General features: G+C 39.8%; 1 protein-coding gene across 1 annotated transcript in view; it reads right to left on the reverse strand.

Moving 5' to 3' along the window:
- Window positions 1-22490, reverse strand: part of frmd6 (FERM domain containing 6) — a 42186-nt gene that overhangs the window by 18582 nt on the left and 1114 nt on the right. The gene's annotated exons all lie outside the window — the stretch shown is intronic.

The raw sequence follows: 22490 nt of genomic DNA on the forward strand, positions 1-22490 counted from the left end.
TTTGTATTTGTTATATGTGAAAACCAACTTGGCAATAAACTCAATTCTGAATCTCATTTAATTTATATTTTAAGACTATTTCCAACAGTTTTTCACTCGGCTCCTCCCGTTTTGCCAGTACTGTGGTATTAGTGGTTTAGGAAGAGGGGAGTTTTTCACAAATCCAGCGCTCCCTAACTCGTGAAGCCAGGACAGTAAACAAACATGTCGTCGGTGGTATGGGCGTTGGAGCTATGTGCAACTCAAGGCATATGCTCGAACCGGAGCTGCCTGGACGCTGCAATCATGTTGCGCACTATCCGTGCTGAGTGTGCTGACTTTTCGTACAATGTCCCACTGTCTGGCTTCCTGCATAAAGTCAAGTGCTCGGCGCAGTTGTGGCGAAATGTCGCTCCTCTGTTTTCCGGGTCCTCCCAACAGCCAGTCGGTGCCTGCCGGTGAGCGTGGAAGTGTGGTCTGCCACAAGCGGGCGGCAGGAGCGGGGCTGTCAGCATCAGCTTGTAGATAATATTTTTAACTCGAAGCGCTCTGAAACTACGGGGCGGCCGAGGAAAAAAAATACACATGCGTTAATCGCGTTAAAATAATTAGTGGCGTAATTTTTTTTTATTATCGGTTATCGGTATCGGTCTTGAGAAGCAGGAAGTTATCGGTATCGGTTTCAAAAAACCAATATCGTGCATCCCTACAAAATATAATTGTGTTAATGTCAGTAATGAAGTGGGAAGTTTTATGGTGATATCTGTTAGTTAAATATGTTACCCTATTCACCTGCAGTGTGTACAAACCCCAACTTTAACAACAATGCTGCAAATTAGGTAATTCATCCCCATACTTGATTATAACAGCTGTTACATTTTTTTTACATGGTTTTGAGTCAACTGGATGTGATTTTGTTGGCTTTTAGGCCACACGGAGACGAAAGCGAAAGCGAACCGAGGTCGATATCAAAAAAGTCCACACGGAACCAGAAACGTGTCCGTCCACACGAGACCGCTCGACCCACAAAATACACCAAAAGCAGCGAGTATCAAGGCCGCTACACACCAACCTGAGACCAAAGAACGCGTACCGAAGACGTCCCGACTTTTACGCCCGCCTACGAACACACCGTAAAGACTTCAGTCGACGAGTGGCAATAACTGTCCTTACCAGCAGGCGGCGGTAGTGTGTATTCGTCATTCAAAAGAGGCAACAACCAATCAGAGTGATTTCTTTGGCCGAGGCCGCGGGAGGTGTGAAAATGTGCCGTAAAGCAACGAGGGTGCGGGACACACCAATCTGAGTAGGGCGCCGCGACTGCCTCTGACGGCCTCTGACGGCCTCTGACGGCCTCTGACGGCCTCTGACAGCCTCTGACTCCCAAAATCGGGTAGGTGTGTCAGGGCCTTAAGACACATGGGCATAAGGCACGAACAAACAAACAAGGTAGAAAGCAACCCTTTGATCCGCCATTGTTGTTGTTGTTGGCGAAACACATTAGCAATGAGGCGGGGGTGAGCAGCAGAGGTGGGGAGAGGCGGGGCTATGGCGCCATCGTTATCAGGAAATGATCGTATAGGGCAGGGGTCGGCAACCTTTTTGATATGAAGTGCCATTAAAAAAAAAAAGTAATCAGCGTGCCGACGATCGTGAATTATCAACAGGGGGGGGGTGAGGAGTTTGATGCTCGTGAACTGTCAACAGGAGGGCAGGGGAGCCTCGCAGTGTGTGGACCTGTCAGCGCAACTTACATGATGCCGAATTTAACACACTAATTTAAATAATTGGTTTAAACGGCATAATAATAAGGACGATCGTCCGTTCTGTGATTCTCCAGAACACACAGATGGCCAGTCCGCCCCTGTGTAGCATATTGTTTAGATGAGAGATGAGCAGATCGCCACTGGGCTTTCAACTAAAGACACAACCACGCAAAAACTGCGGCATTTGTACAGCTCCTTGTGGGTACTGCAATCTGTGAAGTGCTTTCCTCCGTGGTGAAACGATCAGCACTGCACCACGGAGGAAAGCGGCAGAAAGTCGCCTGGAGTTAAAGAGAGCGGGGTTGCGTTGCGTGCATGGCTTCCTTCTGCAGGTAACGGGGAGACACGCTCTGGCGGCGGTCTCGTTCAGGATCCGAAAATACAATTTAAATATTTTGACCACTTATTCCTAGTGTGCCACTGGTTACGGTGCCAGGGATTGCCGACCCCTGGTATAGGGCGTACACACTAGGGTTGCCAGAAACTGACCATGATCAAAATCGATTATTCGGCAGCCTTGGCTTGGAAATAATATTCGATTATGGAGACTGTAACGAATATTCGAATAATCACTGGCATCCCTAGTACACACGGAGCCGTTTGACCCCCAGAGCGTTGCGTCTGCAGATCTACCCACCTTGGGAACCGTTATCGTTATCCGTGTCGGCCTCGTGCGGACGAACCGTCTATACGATAGAGAACTGTAGCGGATACAACCCGTTTCGTCTCCGTGTGGACGGGGCCTTAATCTAGACAGCTCCACATTTAGTTTCCTGGCATCGTTTTTGTCAACTCTTTCAGTTCTGTTGACAGATTTCTGTCCGTTTGACTTGAATTATTTCCCTGTCTGCTGGAAACTGACTGCAGCTCTGTGTTTGGGAAATGCAAGTATGTCAAATGTCCCTGAACTCATCTGATATCATTCAACCACCTATAATACTGCACAGCTGCACCACCGTTTATTCAGATATAATGTGCATACTTTTCACAGTAAATTGTCATATTTTATTGCATTTTTTTAAATACTTTTTCACACATTTCTGCACAATACTTTAAAACTGCACAGCTCTCCTGCCTTTAATTCAGATATACTGTAAGTATTATTCACAGTAATTTAATACTTTTATTTTAAGTTTTTTAATGTGCATTTAATATATCTTGCTCACATTTTTCTTATTTTGTCATCTTTCTTGAATTGTTTTCCTCAATATTCCTTTATGTATTTTAACCTATCATGCTATCTTTATGTTTGAACCGAAACCAAAGGACGTTCCTATTTAAAAAAAACTACTAGTAATATACTGGATTCCTATTCAGAGATTTCTCATTTTATTCTGTCTTTTATTTTTGAAAAGAAAGCCTACGTTTTTTTACTGCAGGAAAACAAAAAGTTACAGGAATGTTTGTGAGAAAATGTAAGTATTTTCTACACCTGAGCCCAAGACAGAGGTGTGAAATATCCTCACCTCTGCCTCTGTTATATGAAAGCTATGTGTTGTTACCTTGTTATCTACCACATATATCACACACACACACACACACACACACACACACACACACACACACACACACACACACACACACGCACACAGTGAGAGCCTGAGGCGGTGTGAAAGGTCTCAGGTGAAACAAAAGGATTTCACAGACCCGTCAGTCAGGATCGTTTCCTGTTGACAGACCCTCTGCTTAAAGCCTTGTTGTCATTAAATACAGATCACGTTACACAAAGAGAAACTATTAGCATTTAAAAAGAGTCAATGACACATTTGAGATCAGATAACAAAGCAGGAAACCCTCCTTTAACAGGGCTCAAAACACTCAAGCAATGCGCATTAAACCACAGCTACACACATCCAGATAAAAGGACTACAAACTAGGATAAGGGCTGAATATTACTGTTATTATTTTGTTAATTCTACCCATTATCTCATAGATTAATCATATAAAACATTATACAAAGGAGGACAAATCATGAATGAGCAACTGATTTGATCCTCTGTTTTTTTAAATAGAAAAATCCACATTGTATTGCTTAATTGCATACAAAAATACTATCTGTCAAAATGTAATTAAGAATGCGTGGAAATGCCAAATTACATTCTGGTATTTGAGGCTCCAGACTTTTGTTTTCACCAGTGTGCATTGTAAGAAATATGTGGTGGTGTTTCGCAAGGTCTTAACCTGTTAAGCCCCAAGCCTGTTTTTCAGGTTTCAGGCTCGAAAATGACATTCCCAGAACAAATGACTATAACTTCACTTCTAAAAGGGGTAAGTTAATCGTCTTTTTTCTCAAAGCAATGATAAACCTGTGAGTTGGATGTAGAAAAATCAGAATCAATATAGAATTTTTTTATTTTAAAGTAAATTCAGATTGAACATGGTAAAAAAATGTAAATTAGTGTCCGTCCAAAAAAATAAACATTACTTATAGTGAAAACCACCTTTGAATGATGGGATAGTAGACTAAAAGCTTTAGGAATCCAAACTATAACATATAATAAGTAGGGATGCACGATATTGGTTTTTTGAAACCGATACCGATAACTTCCTGCTTCTCAAGACCGATACCGATAATAATATAATATATATATATATTAAATGTACGTGTAGTTTTTGCACACCTGGTGGTAAAAAAAAGACTAGTAGTGAGAAAATTACATGAGCATTACTACTATGAACAAAACAAAGCCAAGAACAGTTTTGACTCTTCAAAGTGACCATATTTATTTCCCCAAATAAAGTTCTTGCCTTTTTCAAAAGCCTCGTCGATCGGTAAAAGCCCCGGTGCCTTTGCAGCTGGCTTTGGATTCGCCGCTAGTTTAGCAGCGCAGGCGTCTTCGTACGCTTTTAACACACCATCGTAGCGATGGCGATGTTTCAGGTGACTAATCAGGTTGGAAGTATTATATCTCGTTGCCTTTTTCCCTCCTCGTGGAACTTCTGCATTTGTTAATACAAATAGCAAGCGAACTATCTAACTCTGAAGCTTTGAAATAGTCCCATACTACCGGCGACATGTTTGTTTACTGTCCTGGCTTCACGGCCGCACACCATTTACGTCACAGCCAGGCATGAGTTAGGGAGCGCTGGGTTTGTGAAAAACTCCCCTCTTCCTAAACCACTAATACCACAGTACTGGCAAAACGGGAGGAGCCGAGTGAAAAACAAGCGCCCCTCACCCCAATCCACCCACACCGCAGTATTTCTTTCTTTTTTTTTACCCAAAAAATATATTGTATATTATCGGGGCTATTAATACTTTTATCGGGTTTATCGGGATGACGTCATAATTCCTAATATCGGGCCGATAATTATCGTGCACCACTAATAATAAGTACCCTGTATCAAGATTGACGCAAAACAAGTGACCCTTTTAGAGAGGTTTAGCACAAAAAAAACACTTCTGGGGTCATTTGGGTGGATTTGCCATATCTCTGGAACCCATTGGTCGATTTTGATGATTGACACCTCTTTTGAACCGTTAGAGCCAATAGAATCGAGAGGGAGGTTCCTAAATCCACCTACACGTTACCATTGAGGAATGAGTGATGCGCACGCAGCTTGCCCAAACCGAAAGCTATGTTACGCTCTGAAAACTGAAAACTAGGTTATAGCCATAAATATGATGACGGATTATCAGTAATCATTTAGAAGTGACACAGACACATTAGATTAACCTTCAGCAGCGTTTTTATCGTTTTAATGCCATTGAACACAGCTTTTGATCAGAAAAACAGCAAAGGTAAGACATATATGCCGTTTTGGCTCCGTAAAGCTACGTGGTGTGTTGTCTGGGTTTGCCTTCGCTGCCCTGAGTTTTGGTCGCACGGTGATGATACTTATACCCCTAGATTCTGTGGAATCTCAGCTTTAATCTGATATATTGTTTGTGCAGATAAGTAATAAAGTATTTCTACAGTGAGTTCTGTGCTAAGTGCGTTAGCATTTTATCGCTCAGGGCTAATTCAGAGGCTCTGCGTTCGACTTAGACTAAAATGTCATATTGTCAGTTAGCTGAGTTTCTTCCCATTAAGTGGGTATGACACATTAATAGGTTGTTAAATGTTAAGAAGCCCTGAAACACAGTTTCGTGAAAACAGTTTCAGTTCCGCGGGTTTAAAAGGTTAAGAAAGTCTTGTATTTTCTAGACCAGGGGTGCCCAACCTTTTTTGAACCGACAGCTACTTTTAAAGTTGCCAGTCTGCCGAGATCTACCAGTCCAAATAGAGAGGCGTAGCCATTACTGACAGCCTACTACCAGGTAAATACACACTTCTACTTGTATAAAACTGACCTTTGTATGATTAATACTTCATAACATAATGCAGATCCTTTATCTTACCTCTTTCTAATCTACACAAGTATTTAACTGAAGTTACACAACAGTGTTGTTGATACAGAGTTGGAGTTTATTCACACGTCACATACTACAGTGGGTAATGTTTTCAAGAAACATTGAACAGTGCTGCCACATATGACACAGGACAAAAAGAAAATACACTGAACCCTTTCTTTGCCATTATATAAAAATAGTGTTGCTACAAAAGTATAAATGAGGCTTACTAATAAGACAACTCAGATCTGAAGCTACTCAGGAATCTGCTGCAACAGTGCAATAAAAAAGACAAAATTAATAGAATCAAACCCTTTTTTTGTTGCATTTTAGTCGAGTATAAAAATAAATGCCTTTAAAATAGGATGCAAGCAACACTAGTTTCTTAACCTGAATTGATAATAGACTATAATCAATTTAAACAGAACAGATCTGAATGTTTGCATTCTTATACCATTTTGTACAATAATGAATAAATTCAAACAAACTAAAACTTACAGCTGATTAATAACGTTATCTAACTTGAGTTTGTATTATATCGAAAACCTATAGAAATGCTTCTGTTATTTTTTACTGTCCCCCAAAAGCGCGTCGGCAGCCTCCAGGAATGCTTCTTTCACAACTTCGCCGTCTTTGAAAGACTTCATGTGTTTCGCAAGAACGTGACTGACACGATAAGATGCTCTGGTAGCAGCCTTGCTCTTGTTGTTGGGCCTGGTGAAAATGGACTGCTGTGCATTTAGCTGTCCTTTCAGGCCCCTCCCCTTTTGGAGCGTAGGGCAGAATTAGGAGGGAATTCCGTCTCGTAGCGTTTGTGCACTGTTTTGAAATGCCGCTCCTAAATTACCCTTCTTCGATAAAGCCACGCTCGCATTGCAGATGAGACAGATGGACTTTGAATTGGAATAGATACAAAAATAATCATCCTCCCACTCGGAGTGAAAATTATATATTTTGGGCTTTTTTGCTTCTGCCATAATTGCGGTCCTGTGTGTGTGCGGACTGTCACTCCTGTTGACACGGACAACGTCAGCGAAATACTGCCCAATGCCCACCAGTCACGCCCCGACACATGGGGTCTCGCCGGCCAATCACAAAGCTTTGATGCGTTCAAGTGCATTATTCTGGACAGGAAGATTATGATACAGGACATTAACGATAAAACAGAATGTTGTTGTTCTATTTTTAGACACATCTCGCGATCGACTGGGAATCTCCCCGCAATCGACTGGTTGGGCACCCCTGTTCTAGACCTAAAAAGATATTAGCTTTACTGTCATAAACACGTCTCAAAAAGTTAAAGTATATACATATTTTAGATGCTGGAGTCAGAGCATTTCAATTTTTTCTGATTTGTTATTGGTAAAAATAGTTGAAAACGCATTATTGCTCTAAATATTCAAAGTGTAAGTCCTACAGTGTTTGTGTTGCCTTTATCACCTGGGACAATAGAGATAAAAGTGTCTTTAATCCAGAAAATTGTTAGTAGAATTTGATAAACAGCAGCTTTAACAGCAGGTTTGATGCTGGGTGTAAATATCCTTCAATACTCTGCAGTGGACGTATAACAGTGTAGCAGCAGACAGAGAGCATTGTGGGTCGGCAGCCATAATAAATACACTGTAGATGTCCAGCTCAGAGTGTGTGTGTGTGTGTGTGTGTGTGTGTGTGTGTGTGTGTGTGTGTGTGTGTGAATGGTGACTGCACTAAACACCACTGCACTGCACACACTAATAATTATCATCAGAAATGTAGAACATTTCCGACTATATGTGATGATATTTCCCAAAAAATGAAAAATAGCAGAAAAAGATATAGAATGATATACAAAAAAAGAGAAAATAAAATAATAATAATTTATTTATGAAGTGTTTAACAAATATAAAAATTATGCAAAAACATTTCCGAAAAAATAATTGCTTTTGTAGAAAAAATTATAAAATGACAGAAGAATATGTGAAAAATGTCTGAATTAACGTGAAAAAACATGCAAGAAAAAAGGGTTGAGAAAGATATTTGCAAAATGTTCGCAATTTGGGAAAATAAATTGGAAAATTGTCAGGAAAATCTATGTGAAATCACCCCATAAAAGATGTCACAAAAGGAAGGAAAAGAGGTTTAAATAGCTTCAACTTAAACAAAATAGGAGGTTGCTTCACAAATCTGAATATGAAGGGATATAGTATTTTTCTGTTTCAAAGCAGATTTGCACTTTATCATAGCTGCTTAGTTTGGACATTGTCTCAGAATATCAAAAACACAACAAAGCATTTCAAGAACTTGGTGTTGTTTGCCAGTGTTTGAAACTCAGTGTAAAAGCGGAAACATGCCCTCATGCCGGTTCGTCTCTGAAGGAAAGTTAATGGGGCTTGAAGTGTCTCTGTTAAACTCCTATCATATTACTTTTCCAGACAGAAATATGATTCCTGACATCCTACTTACGTTCATCACATTACTGCATGCTAAAGGAGAAAGCTGATGCATGTGTGTGTGTCGCTCAGAAACTCAGACATAACGGAGTGTATTATTACTGAAGCTCATTGTGTCACGTCTGCAGACATGAGGCGTCACCACAGAGACGGAGTGATCTCAGGGTAATGAAGTCACTGCTGCTTTTTCACAGAGTCCGTCAACAGCGAGGAACATCTAACTGTAATTATATGTATAAAAACATTTAAACAAATTGTAAAAACGTACTTGGCAATAAACATAATTCTAAGTCCTATTTCTTTTTTTCTACGTATATTTTCATAAAAACATTTCATACAATTATTTTTCAATATTATTCTTTTTTTTCTTCAATATTTGTCCTATTTTGGGTGGTCTAATCTAATGGATAGTGAGGTGGGCTGATGATCGGAAGGTTGCGAGTTCAAATCCCGGCTGGAACATCACTACAAGTGTGTCCTTGAGTAATGTCCCTCTAATTGGTCATCGTAAGTCGCTTTGGAATAAGGCGTCTGCTAAATGCCTAAATTGTAAATTATATTTTTGGGAGAATAAACCCCACAGATCCTCAACTCCGGTGTGTCTCACTCATTAACAACGCAACAGAGCAACAAGAACGTTGTAGTAGCCATGAACTCGCATGTATTTTCTTATTTGAGGGGGGGGTTGATGCGTGGGCCACCCGAATAGGTTAAGGGGCCAAATTCTGTGGGAAACACTGCGTCACCCATAGGTTTCTGCAGAGTTGCTCAGAAGCCCTTAGTAGGCAGAGTCTCGACAGTGAAGTCAGTCTAACTTCCGCCTGCTCCAGCCTGATCCAAATAAGGGCAAAGAGGCGGAGCCAAGGCGGCATAAGATAAGTCCGATATTTAAATGAAGAATACTCCACCAGGCACCAACACAACAAACACGTCCGAGTTCAAGTTGTGTTCCCCAGATCAGCCTCGCAGCTGAGCCCCTGTAGCATCCTGGAGCTAACAAAGCTAGCAGAGGGACAGAAAGCTAGAAGCAGCAGTCACCGCAGAGACCTGTCCATCAAAGTGACCACGCCCTAATTTATGCAAACACTTTAAGACCTAATAGAACTAAAAGGGGTGTGTTATAAAGAAATGCACTCCCCAATCAATTGTCATGAAGTTGGAATCTAACTATATCCAGAATATTTTTTATTGCAGGTGTAGAAACGTGTTTATTTCTGCTGTAAAGTTGGGCATTTTAACATGGGGGTCTATGGAAATTGCTCCTTTCTGAAGCCATCCCCTATCGGCCAATAGATGAACTGCAGTTTGTGGCACTTCCTTATGGGCTTCCCGGCTCTGCCCCAGAGTTTGCCGCTTGCTAAAAATACAGTATTTTTTGAATATCGGTATTTTATTTATTTATTTAAAAACATTTTTTTATATTTCTTTCCTGTTATTTGTTCTCTTCTTTTAGACTTTATATTATTACAATACCTTTATTCGAATTTACATTGTTAGCAAAAGTGAAAATAGAGACAAATAACATAAATTATTTAAAATATAAATATATATTTATTATTATTTCAATTTGCAAGTAACATTGGTAATACATTTAAAAAATATATTTTAAAATTTGATTTGTTATATGTGAAAAAACTGACTTGGAAATAAACCAAATATTCCACTTATTCAGATGTATTTATTTTAAGACAATATGTTCACATTTATGCACAACACTACAACTTTAAAACTGCACAGCTCTTCTGCTTTCAAATATACTCTACACATTTTTTCACAGCAATTTAATCAATTTCTTATATATAATTTTTAATATATATTTCAATTTTCGTTCACATTGTTTATTTTATATTATATTATTAATACTATTTAAAAAAAAAAAATTGTTCTTATACTGATCAAAGCACATTTCTTTAAAGAAATTTGTCTCAATGTAGTATTTATTTTGCAATGCCTTTATTTTTGAAAGGAATGCCTACATTCTCACTGCAAATAACAAAATGTTACAGAAATATAAAATAATATTGGCAAACTTTATGTATGTAAGAAAATGTAACTTTTATTCTGCAACTGAGGCCAAGATTCTTAATGTTGGCCTCGATGTACAGCAGCACAAAGAGCTTCCTCCTGCCTTTTCAGAATCCTGTCAACGTGGCAGACGTCAGAGTGAATCCCAGAGAGAAGCCTCTGTCACACACACAGCGGCACGAGGTGGAAAAACGTCCTCCAGCTCTGCGGAGTGAGAGGAGCTTCAGGTACAGAGTGTGTGTCAGAGGGAGGAAACAGAGAGCTTACGCATGAAAAAATAAAAAGTGCTGCAGTCAGGAGAATTCCTCCCGAACATCTGCTCCTCATTACAACAATGGCCGCCTTTGATTCCCGATGCCCACAGCCAGCAGTCTCCATGTGCTCACTCTCTCACACAGAGAAAAACTAAAACTGAAAGTTAAAAATGTGTGAAAAAATTCAGATAAATGTCAAAACATTTATAAAGATTGTATTAAAAAAAGAAAATGTTGTTGCTGAAACACTGCTGGAAAAAAATGTGGGAAATATCCCCAAAATATATAACAAATGTGTAAAAATACTCAAACATTTTAAACAAAGTAGGACTCTTTCGCTGCGACTCCGCAAACTAACAAAGATGTACCTTACTTATGCCAAGACATACACATGCACACACAGTCTTACATATCCAAAGAAAAATAATTTAAAATGTAGTTTAAAATGTGTTTTTAACTAAAAAAGCGGAAAGAAATGTGGGTGAAAATGTGGATGTAACCTTTTCATCAAGAGAATAACAAACTAGAAGTGAGAGAATGAAAACTCACGCAGGAGCTGAAAGACTTTACAATGGGCGTTGAGGGTTTGCAGCTAAAATACAAAACATCCTGGTTTTATTGGTTTGGGAGGAAGTCTGCGACACAAAGTGCAGAAATATTTAGAGAGCTCTCTTTCAAAGGGCAGCACTTTATAAATAGAGCCAACCACCAGATCCAAATGTTTTATACCCTCGGTGAGTTCACTGCCAACAGACGTGTTTACTCAGCTGATGAGAAATATTACTGCGCGGTGCGTTCACTGTCTCCATGTTTAACCTGCTGGTACTCCGAAGCTGAAAACAAACCCAAAACATCCTCTCAACATCTATTTTAGATTCTGTTTGGCTGGTCGGGAAGTGGTTGTCGTTTTGTATCGCAAACAACTTATTTATTTAAATATTCTCGTGATAATACATATAATGAAGCTGCTATGACTCTGTAAATACATTTAAAAAACATGTGAAAGAAAATATACCAAATAATGAATTAAACATATCCAAAGAAATTGGGAAATGTCAGAAAACGTAATAATAGCCTAACAACATTTCAGAATAATTTTTATTTTATATTTTCCGTCAAACATGCTCATATGGAACTAGTTTCTGGTAAAAAAAACAAAAATGTTTTAAAGATACTCCCAAGAAAATGAATGAAAAAAAGTCAGAAAAATATGGGAAAAAATATAAAAAAATATTCAGGATAATTAAAAATATATATTAAAGGGGACCTATCATGCAAAATGCACTTTTTGATGTATTTTATACATACATATGTGTCCCCGGTGTGTCAGGGAACTCACGCAGCGTCAGAAAATAAAACCCTTTCTCTTTTCCTCCGTATCCAAATCTTTTTAAAAAACGGGGGTACAACGAGCGGATACAGATTTGGTGCCGATATTATGTAATTTTGGATGGTGGACCCACAGAGAGTAGCTATCAGAAACAATGCCTGACGTGTTTTGGACGTAATCTCGTCTTTGTTTACATTAGAAAGCCTCGCTAAGACTCAGAGCTAACCTGTCCTGGAGGGCACATGTGTTTAAAAAGCAGGAAATAAAGAAAGGAACTCACCTTGTGATAAACCTGCAAGAGAAAAAGCATTTGAGCTCCATGCTGTTTCAGAAATAATCCTTGATGTGGTTTAGAACAGGATGGCGTTTTATCACAGCAGAATTAAATGTTATCTCTGGTAGAATTCTGATCAGGCATTAGCTCTGCCTCCTCTTTTTTTTCTTTTTCAAGCTAGGACCCAAAATCCATGTTCCTCTAATGGCGCATTTCCACTACAGGGCCTCGCTCGGCCTCGCTCTGTATGGCTAGGCCTCGTTAGGCCTTGTTAGGACTGGCTCACTTTATGCTGCGTTTCCATTACAGTTTAGTAGCTGGGGTAATAGCTGGGGTAGTAACTATAGTAACGCAGTGTAGGCGGAGCCGTGACGTCATCTTCAATGAGAACCACAGAAAAACAACAGCTGTTAGCTGTTAGCTAGGGTTGGGAACCGAAACTCTGTTCCAGATGAGAACCGATAAGAAAATGCCGGGTACAGGGTACCCATACAAAATACACAATTTCGGTTCTGCTTAACGGTTCCTTAACACGGTAGACCCTGTATTCCACCAGGTCCGTCTGCGCCGCGGTGACCCGGTGGAATACAGGGTAATGGCGGACTGGCCATCTGTGTGTTCTGGAGAATCACAGCGGGCCGTCAGCGTAATGCCTGTTAATAGCTTGCCACAGGCATAGCTCAGTTAAAATAAAGCACAGCTATTGTGCAATACATTTGTATTGCATGTATATTCTTTATTTGTAAAAATGTTAAAGCTTAAAAGAATAAAGATATTTTTGTTATCTAAACGTTTGACCTCTTTCTTTTACAATTTTGGAATCGAAACGGGGAATCGATAAGAACCGGAATCGGAATCGATACATTTCAAACGATACCCATCCCTACTGTTAGCACTCAAGCTCGCAGCTCCTCATATCTGTTCAGAAACTAGACAAAAGTTAAACAAGTACAAACCACAGACTGTCTGTGTCATGGCGAATACAGTCGCTGGTTTATTTATGTCTGTGTAGGCCGTTGTTGTGAGTGTGGACGGAGCATATACTGCGTTAGCTTAGTCGATCTCCATTCAGAAAACACGCATTTTTAAAGGTTTTTCGCCTGCCGTCTGTCTGCAGACTTGTCAAAGCATTAATTCATGGTTTTTACTAACCGGTATCAGTATGTTGTTACTTCGGCGTCATTTAGAAACGTGTATTACAATTAAATCACGGTCAAACATGTTCATCTTGTTGTAGTTGTAGCCGCCTTGCCAGCGATTCTCTCTCTAGTTTAGCATACTCAGCCCGACTCAGCCTGGTTGTTGGCCCGGAAAGAACCTCGATTTTCTGGGGCCAGAAAAACTGTGAAATAGTACCCACTAGCCGGAACTACGCCAAGTGGAAACGCAACCAAAAACGGTCCGGGCACGCTTAAAGCGAGCTCCGCGCTGTAGTGGAAATGCGCCATAACAGGGCTGGAAAAGAGGGGTATGAGGGATTTCTAAAATGCATGATCTGTTAGTATTTTGAGCAAAACACATCATAGACATGTTTTTATATATTTTTGATATATCTGAGACCCATAATATATGCCTAAAAATAGCATGATAGGTGCACTTTAACATTTATTACATTTTAAACATATTATTTATTCTATGACTGCCACAATAGATACTTGAATATGTTCTATATATTATTATTGTTATATGATCTGCACGTCCTCCTTCATCAAATGTCAGACTCATTACCCGCTGAAGGTCAGGCTGCACAGCATGCTCTGTTATTCTGCATTCTGTTATATAATCACATCGAGATGCTGGGTGGCCTCAGGCTGAACCACCATCACAGTAATATTCACTCTGCATTATCTGAAGCCACTGGAGAGGAACTCTAAACACTCCTCGCATCATTTGTCCAGGAATTACTCCGGATTAAGAAGCTGGAGCGCCGCCCTGCCTGATGGATAGGTCAGGTTTCATTACGGAAGGCACAGACAAAGTCTTCACAATAACAGGAAGGAAATACCAACACACTCAGCTGCTAGAGCTCACGTTGTACAACCCTTACATTATTTCTATTTCCTGGGGGATACAGTCATTTGACAGGCTGTGTCCATGCGCAAAATGCGTGTAATAACGTTGTATTTACGATGTTACACGGGTGCAATATGAGCCTAATAACAGTCTTATTAGGGCGTAAGAACAGTGTAACATCAGTATAATAATGGTGTAATAAGGCTTTAAAAGGGGTGTATGTGTAATATGGCTGCAATAACAGGGTTATATGGGGCCGGGGATAATGTAGAAAATAGCTATCAATTAATTTCCGAGTATACTTGTACGTATTGAGACTCTAAAAACCTCCTGAACCATCATCACTGAACGAAGGCTAAGCAAGAGAAGCTGAAGACTTAATCTCCCATGATGCAACGCTGCACAACCACTACACCAAACGCTTAATAATAAAAGTTGTTTGGATTGAGACACTTGGGGAATTTGTTTAATATTTTTTCCTGTCACATGTTTTTGAAAAAATCCGCCATGGACGAAGAACGGCTGATTTGTGAAGTAATTACTAAAAAAAATGTTCATGTGTTTTCTTTATTGAAGTGTCACAGTTAAGGAAGGCTAATTAGTGCTACATTTTCTTTTATGAACTGTTTTTTACTCTAGTTTAAATGTTTGCTACCAGAAAACATTTGTTTTGGTCACCAAGAATGCAGTTAGTGCTTAAAATAATAGCGTCTGTTTTCAGTCTGTGAACTTTTTACTACGAACATCAATGTTTTACATCTGTGATTCATCAAAGAAGTATCTTTTTTATGTGAACTAACTTTTACCTAACTTTGTTTGTCTTCGTTTATTTCACATAAAACCCATTCATATGTAAGAAATACCCGCTGAAAATGTTTCAAACCCAGACTTAAAGCAGCAAAGGTGAAAACTCGGTGCAGGACAACTTAAAGCTCAGGTTACCTTTTTATGGAAAAATGATTCCAACATTCATAACATCTGGCCTCCATGTGACTCTCACACACACACCGTCAGACACGTTGCAGCATGTAATCTCAGCAGCACCGCAGAGCACCACCCGCCCATTACATGCTGCAAATAGAGCTCTGTGTTGCAGAGAGGACAAACAATGAGCTGCAATTACAGACAAACCCTGAGAGGACCTGATCCACCTCCTGTGGAATAAACTGTTTACTATGTCACACCTGAGGAGTCACGAGGAGGAGACGTGGAAGCGATAAGACTTTGTTTTTAGGTAGGGATGTAATAGACCTTTGTTTCTCACATGGGATGTTGCACAATATCCCCTTTAAATCTCGTTTGTACAAGAGATGTGCTTAAAGGATTTCTTAGTCGACCAAATAGTCCTGTGATGCATTAAGAGATGCATTTCATTTTATTTAACCTCTTGATTCTTTTTTTTTTATACACAAATGTAACTGCTCATTTTTATTCAATATTTTGTAATTTATTCAATCCAAAATAGAGCAATTGTCATGAAAACCAAATAAAGTATTCTGGTTCTGGTTGCAGCTCCAAGCCTTCTCTGCCCATGCACTTTGAATGGGGTGACGTCACTTTGCCTCGCTTTTCGCCGAACTACATTGTGGGGAAGCAAAGCGAAGATTTCCAGCATTTTCAGGATTCAAAAGTTGAGCAATGTTCAACTTTTGAAGCTGAGCTGGAAGCATCAGCCAATCAAATGTTTGCTGCCTGTTTGGGGAGTTTATATATATATATATTGCTCGCATAAAATCCCCGGGGTTTTTTGCTTTGAATGTCAGGGGCGGGAGATTCATGTGATTGGTTGGTGGTCGCGTTGCTCGCAAAAAATCCCCAAGCTCAAGGGCACGCCCAGCTCCAAGATTTTCAAGATTTTTTCAAAGCTGCTGTGTGGACGGGGCGTTAGTGTCTAGTATCAACATTAATTAGCCTCTTCATGTCACCTGTTATTGTGCCATTATAGCTTGAAAATGACCTTAATACGAGAAAATAATATAATCCATAATCTGGCCTGATTGCTCTTCTTACACCAAAACCAAAAACAACTCTTACAATTGGAATGACATCTGATATACTGAGCTATTAATATGATGCCAGCAGCTCTTCCTAATCTGTGTATCTGCTGTCTGACCCGGATGTGAACCTGAGTCTCAGTAACACGTCGACCTGCAAACTATCCAACCAACCATCTGAATATCCTGCAGGAAACCCTGAGCGTCAGGCAGAGCGTGAGAGATAAGCCGCTAATATCCTCTGGGGGGGGGCAGGCAGGTTAAATCCCTGCTGCACTTCCTCTAAACACTCACTATAAGAAGGATAAAAAACACAATCCAAGGAAAGGGGGAAAGCGAGACAAATGCAGGAAGACCGGAGCCACTTTCTTTCTTCTGGCCCCCTTCAGTGCACTCCAGACGGGGCGTGAGGAGTAGGGCTGTCCCGAATACCATTTTTCGGGCTCTGGATTAGGGGTGCAACAACTAATCGACTTAATCGATTAAAATCGATGACCAAATTAGTTGCCAACTAATTCAGTCGTCGATTCGTTGATGACGTCATCACATGTGTTTTACGCGCCGTTAAGCTCCAACGTTATTGGTCTTTTTATCGGTACTGGAGACATTTAAAAAAATATATGTCATGTGTGTTATTGCTACAAAAACATTATATCGCAGTCTTAGTGTCGCCAACTCGTTTCTAACATGCAAAAAGACAAACAAATGCGTCTATGATGTATTTTCGATCAGACGAGATCTCTCTCCCCCGTCTGTGTGCGAGGGGGCGGGGCAGTTTACACACACGCAGCTGCTACATGCAGCGGAGCACACTGCGGAGATGGCGGAGAGAACGCGCTCCCAGGTGTGGTTCAACTTTACCCGTCTCGATGTGGAGAATGCTCGTTGCCAAAAGTGCAATAAGAGTTTAGCATGTAAGCACGAGCAATTTGTCTAAACATTTAGCAAAAGTGCTCCACATTCAGACGGAGGAATGCACCGGGTTCGACCGTCTTTCTAGCAGCTCTGTAGCCCCATCCACGAGGAACGTTTCCACGTCAGGTGTTATGTATGCTAGCAGCAACACACGGAGTTAACTACATTATACAAACATGGGTTAATGATTATAGGAAACTGAGTTATTTAGTTTGTTAAAGTTTCATCTATTCTGTTTACAGTTCTGTCATCACATTATTTAATACCATTTGTTAAAACATTGTTGTTTCTTTTGATGTGAAATATTATTTATTTAATTTAAATAAAAAGCAATGTTAGTTTTGTTCACAATGTGTTAAGTTAGTTTAATAATATATGTATTTTTGAATCAAGTATTCATCTTTATTGTCTTCATTGTTAGTTTCCACATGCCTAAAACAACCTCAAGCTAAATCTAAAAGTTGATGGCTAAATAAGAGCGTTTGAGAAATTGTGCAGTAATACAGTAATAGTCCGAATAGTCGATTAATCGTTTCATTAATCGATAGATTAATCGATTATCAAATTAGTCGTTTGTTGCAGCCCTACTCTGGATATTCGGTAGTAATCAGCAGCGAATATTCGACCCGCAGGGGGGGGGGGGAATAAATAAACACGCTTCATCACGTGTATTTCGGTTTATTCACGGCATTCATTTTGTTATTCTACAGTATTGTTGTTTTATAGTTATTTGTTAATGTATATATAACCCAATTTGTGTTCTTTGAAATTGAAAAGGATATTGCATTGTGTTTGTTACTTTCGTTGCAGTTGTATATGCCTTAAGTGTCATTTGGCTTGGCTTCCTATTTGTATGGACATGCTTTTATTTTGAAGGAGAGTTAGCGCTGTTGACAGGAAGTTGTTGTTGCTATGGAAACAACGTGACGGAGATTAATGGAGATGGAAATGCACTGCGAGGATTGCTTTTTTAAATGTCGTTGTACCTGGTGCGATGACAATAAAGGAATTATATTCTATCTATTCTAAAGACGGAGAAAGTAAACTATAACGTTTATGGTTAAGTGTTAGCACCCCCCGAAGAGGCACAAGCTCTTATGTTAATATTGGAGTTTTCAACTAATTGAATTGCAAAAACGAAGAAGAAAAAAATATCCGAATAACGAAATTGAAACACGAATAGTACTCCAACGAACGAATATTCGAGTACAGCCCTAGTGAGGAGTCATCAACATGCCTCTGCTGCAGAAAAGCATGCAACACTACAAATGTACTATTGCACTATTATTCTATATGACACTAATGTAAATTGAATCATATTCAAAATCTGCCACAATATCTAACCGCATATGTCGATATAGATATCAATATTTGCCCAGCCCTATAACAGCGTTGTAATTTACCATCGCCCAATACTGAATGGAGCTTGAACGCATCATAATGCAACTTCTGTTAGCTCCATTATTTACCGAGAAGGAATGTGCTTGTTACTGATATTTGGCCAAAAAATAACACAGCGTGATCATTGAGCATCCGTATAGTCTCAATTTGTTTTGTGTTTTGCCTGTTTACTTCCAGTTTGGTTGATTGGGAACAAAACACCACTAGCCAACAGATTGCAGGGGTGGAGACACACGCCTTAAAGAAAAGCCCGTTTCAGGCAAAACTGTGACAAGAGCAAAAGCAAAATGTCTGAAATGGAAAAAAAGAGGGAAATGTAAGTTGCGTGAAGGTCGTAGCCATGGTTTGAACGCGTTTCAATGTAATCGCAGAATGCGAGACTGCATGTAAACAGAGATACTTCTGGAATATTCAGGGTCCAAAATGAAAACCCGCCAGCTGTTCTTTCAGAAATCAAGTGGACAAAATATCACCTAAAAAACAAAAGGTGACTTTTCAAAAACATGGCAGTCTTTCTGATAATCTGCCTATTTTCTGTATTCTTTAAACTCTCACTTTCCTGAGACACAACAGAGAGATAGTGCAGTGATATAAGTAGAGCTTGGGGCGCCTGTATAGTTTACTTACAGGACAGAGGAGATAACACATGTAAGAGATAGAGTTCCTCCATCTTTATGACAATAACAGTCATCCCATCCGCCCTCATTCCTCCGTTACTTTCCTGAAACACACAACAGGGTTCCTCTTACACCTTATCTTCCCAAAACAAGGCCAATGCCGATTGTGAGATAGAGTCAAGCAAGAGCATTTTATAAACAAACCTCTGAGACGGTGTAATAATCCCCTCCGAGCGTTTTCAAGGTTTCTGTGAGATCATTTGCATAACTAGAAGACGATTATGTTAAATGACAGGTTATCTGCTCAGCTCAGGTACTGCTGTGTAATGGTTTGGCTTTCTCTGCGTAGTTTCAGCAGGAGAGGAAGAAACGCCTGAGGCTGAGGATGCAGCTGAGCTTCTGATGCTCAGTTTAATACGGAGGAAATCACTGATAAACTCAGGAAAACAACCGACTCAGCGCTCACTGAAACAAGTGTGTAACAGGTGAACAGGAGGTTTCAGGAGCAAAGAGAAGTTCCAAACAACCAACTTTCCTGATTTCAGATGAATGGAAGTGTCTAAAAGTAAGTCAATCTATGAAGGTTAAATATTTTTCCATCAAGTATTATAATTATATAAGTCATTTGAAATCTGCACTGTTATAATTAGTTATATTAGACAAGGAGGCAATGACATTTCAATTATGTCAACATGTACTTCTATTGTAGACATTGGTACAATTATTTTAGTATAAATTAAAAACGACTAATATTTCTGGTGCAATCTAGCGAGGTTAGAAGCATTTAATAAGAGTTTATAGAATATGGTAAGTTATTGACTAAATACATGTTTAACGTCGTTTGGAATAAATGTGAACTTAACACTAGAATAAATAGAATATGAATACACATACTTAGGGGAAATGTTCCCAAATGTTTATTGAGACAACAAATATACATTGTTATGTTACTTAATTGTTGTAAAAATTCAAATGTCTAGAGTTTGCTAGAGTAGAAACATTTGCACATTCGGCAAAGTATTTAAAAATGGTTGTAACCGATTATTATGTTATTTATCATAGACTGTTTATTTCCGGAACATGCGTCACTGTGTAACACTTGCACTCCTATTGGCTCGCCGTCCAACACATTGTACGTGATAGGCAAAGGGGGCGGGACATCTCTACTACTACTGATATACACCTGAACATCAGCAGGAGAGGACTCTTTAAAGTAGAGACACTACATACTGATATACACCTGAACATCAGCAGGAGAGGACTCTTTAAAGTAGAGACACTACATACTGATATACACCTGAACATCAGCAGGAGAGGACTCTTTAAAGTAGAGACACTACATAGATATACACCTGAACATCAGCAGGAGAGGACTCTTTAAAGTAGAGGCACTACATACTGATATACACCTGAACATCAGCAGGAGAGGACTCTTTAAAGTAGAGACACTACATACTGATATACACCTGAACATCATCAGGAGAGGACTCTTTAAAGTAGAGACACTACATACTGATATACACCTGAACATCAGCAGGAGAGGACTCTTTAAAGTAGAGACGCTACATACTGATATACACCTGAACATCAGCAGGAGAGGACTCTTTAAAGTAGAGACGCTACATACTGATATACACCTGAACATCAGCAGGAGAGGACTCTTTAAAGTAGAGACACTACATACTGATATACACCTGAACATCAGCAGGAGAGGACTCTTTAAAGTAGAGACACTACATACTGAGATACACCTGAACATCAGCAGGAGAGGGCCTTTTCACACACCTGAATAAAAAAGGTCTTAAGCTCCAGAACAAAAAGCCAAAACACAGCTGTTACTCGCATACAATTGTAAGTGGGGGGGGGGATTGCCTTGTGCAATGCTGGGCTATCCCATCACACATTCCTGCACAGAACCATCAGTATGAGTCACCGACACAGACACACACACACCATCTCTGTGCACAGGTTTCCTTGTTGTTTCCTCCTCAGGCAACTCTCTTCCTACCATTCACTTGGTTTCCACTCTGAGACCTTCACAATCACAAAAACACTAGTTTGTTTTCCTACCCCCCCCCCCCCCCAACACACACAGCTGGAGTAGCAGACACCTGGCATGCTGGGAAAAGACCCACACAGCCTACCAACCTACCATGTGTACTATGGTAGGGATCCCAATAACTGTTATTTTCATTAACGTTTCATTGTTTGAGGAACTTGGATGACAGTTTTTGACAAGATGACAAGGTTTTTTAGAGACCAGTCCAAGGTGAGGGCTTACTTTGTCAAAGATGTTCACTCAAAACAAAACAAAAACAAGAACATTCCAGATTTGAGAGGCTGGAAACCGCTTTTAATACCATTTGCATGAAGAATACTCAATTGACTTTCAAAATATTTCCAGATCATTATTACTTATCAGTTAATCAACTCTTGTTTTCAGCTTTAATGTCTACTGGAAGAGTCTCAAACGCAATCCTCTCTCTTGACTCTCACTTTTGTGGTCAAAACTCCTGATTTAATTTGGTAAAAATGTTCCCAAAAGTAATTGTGCAACATCTATGCAACAATACTACAATAACAACCACACACATGTTTGGAATGACAGGGTAATTCAATCAAGCAACCACAGGACACAAGTTTTTTTTTTAAAGAAAGCATCATCCCTGCTGAAGTGTCCTTGACCTAACCCTGCCCCTAACCCTTCCAGGGAGTGCTGACCTCTGACCTCTCTGGAAACAGGATTGGCCCTAAGACTTGAAGTATTATGATAAAGCACAGCATGGGTCACAAAGTCTTGGAAAATGGGGACCCTAACAATGCCTAAAATGTGTTCAACGTGAGGAACTCCTTTCCCCCAGATCGCTCTGTGGTCTGATATCAAGCAGGCGGGGGAATTGTTGACATTCCTGAGAGCTAAGAAAACAACATGCAGTTTGTTTAGAGGGAAAGAAAGAAGGGGAATGTGCAGCTCCAGTTACACATTATTCTGTGCCTTTAAAAACATTAACACATGCTTTGCAGTCAAAATAACCTTTATTTTGGTCCACAGACCAAATGGCTAGTGCATGTTTTCTGGTTGCAAATAGCACATTGTAAATCTAAACTTGGACAAACTGGTTTCTCCATAAAGGACGGTCAACTCTGGAAATAGCAAGCA

This window comes from Gymnodraco acuticeps, unplaced genomic scaffold, assembly GCF_902827175.1.
Source record: "Gymnodraco acuticeps unplaced genomic scaffold, fGymAcu1.1, whole genome shotgun sequence".
Classification (NCBI taxonomy): domain Eukaryota; kingdom Metazoa; phylum Chordata; class Actinopteri; order Perciformes; family Bathydraconidae; genus Gymnodraco; species Gymnodraco acuticeps.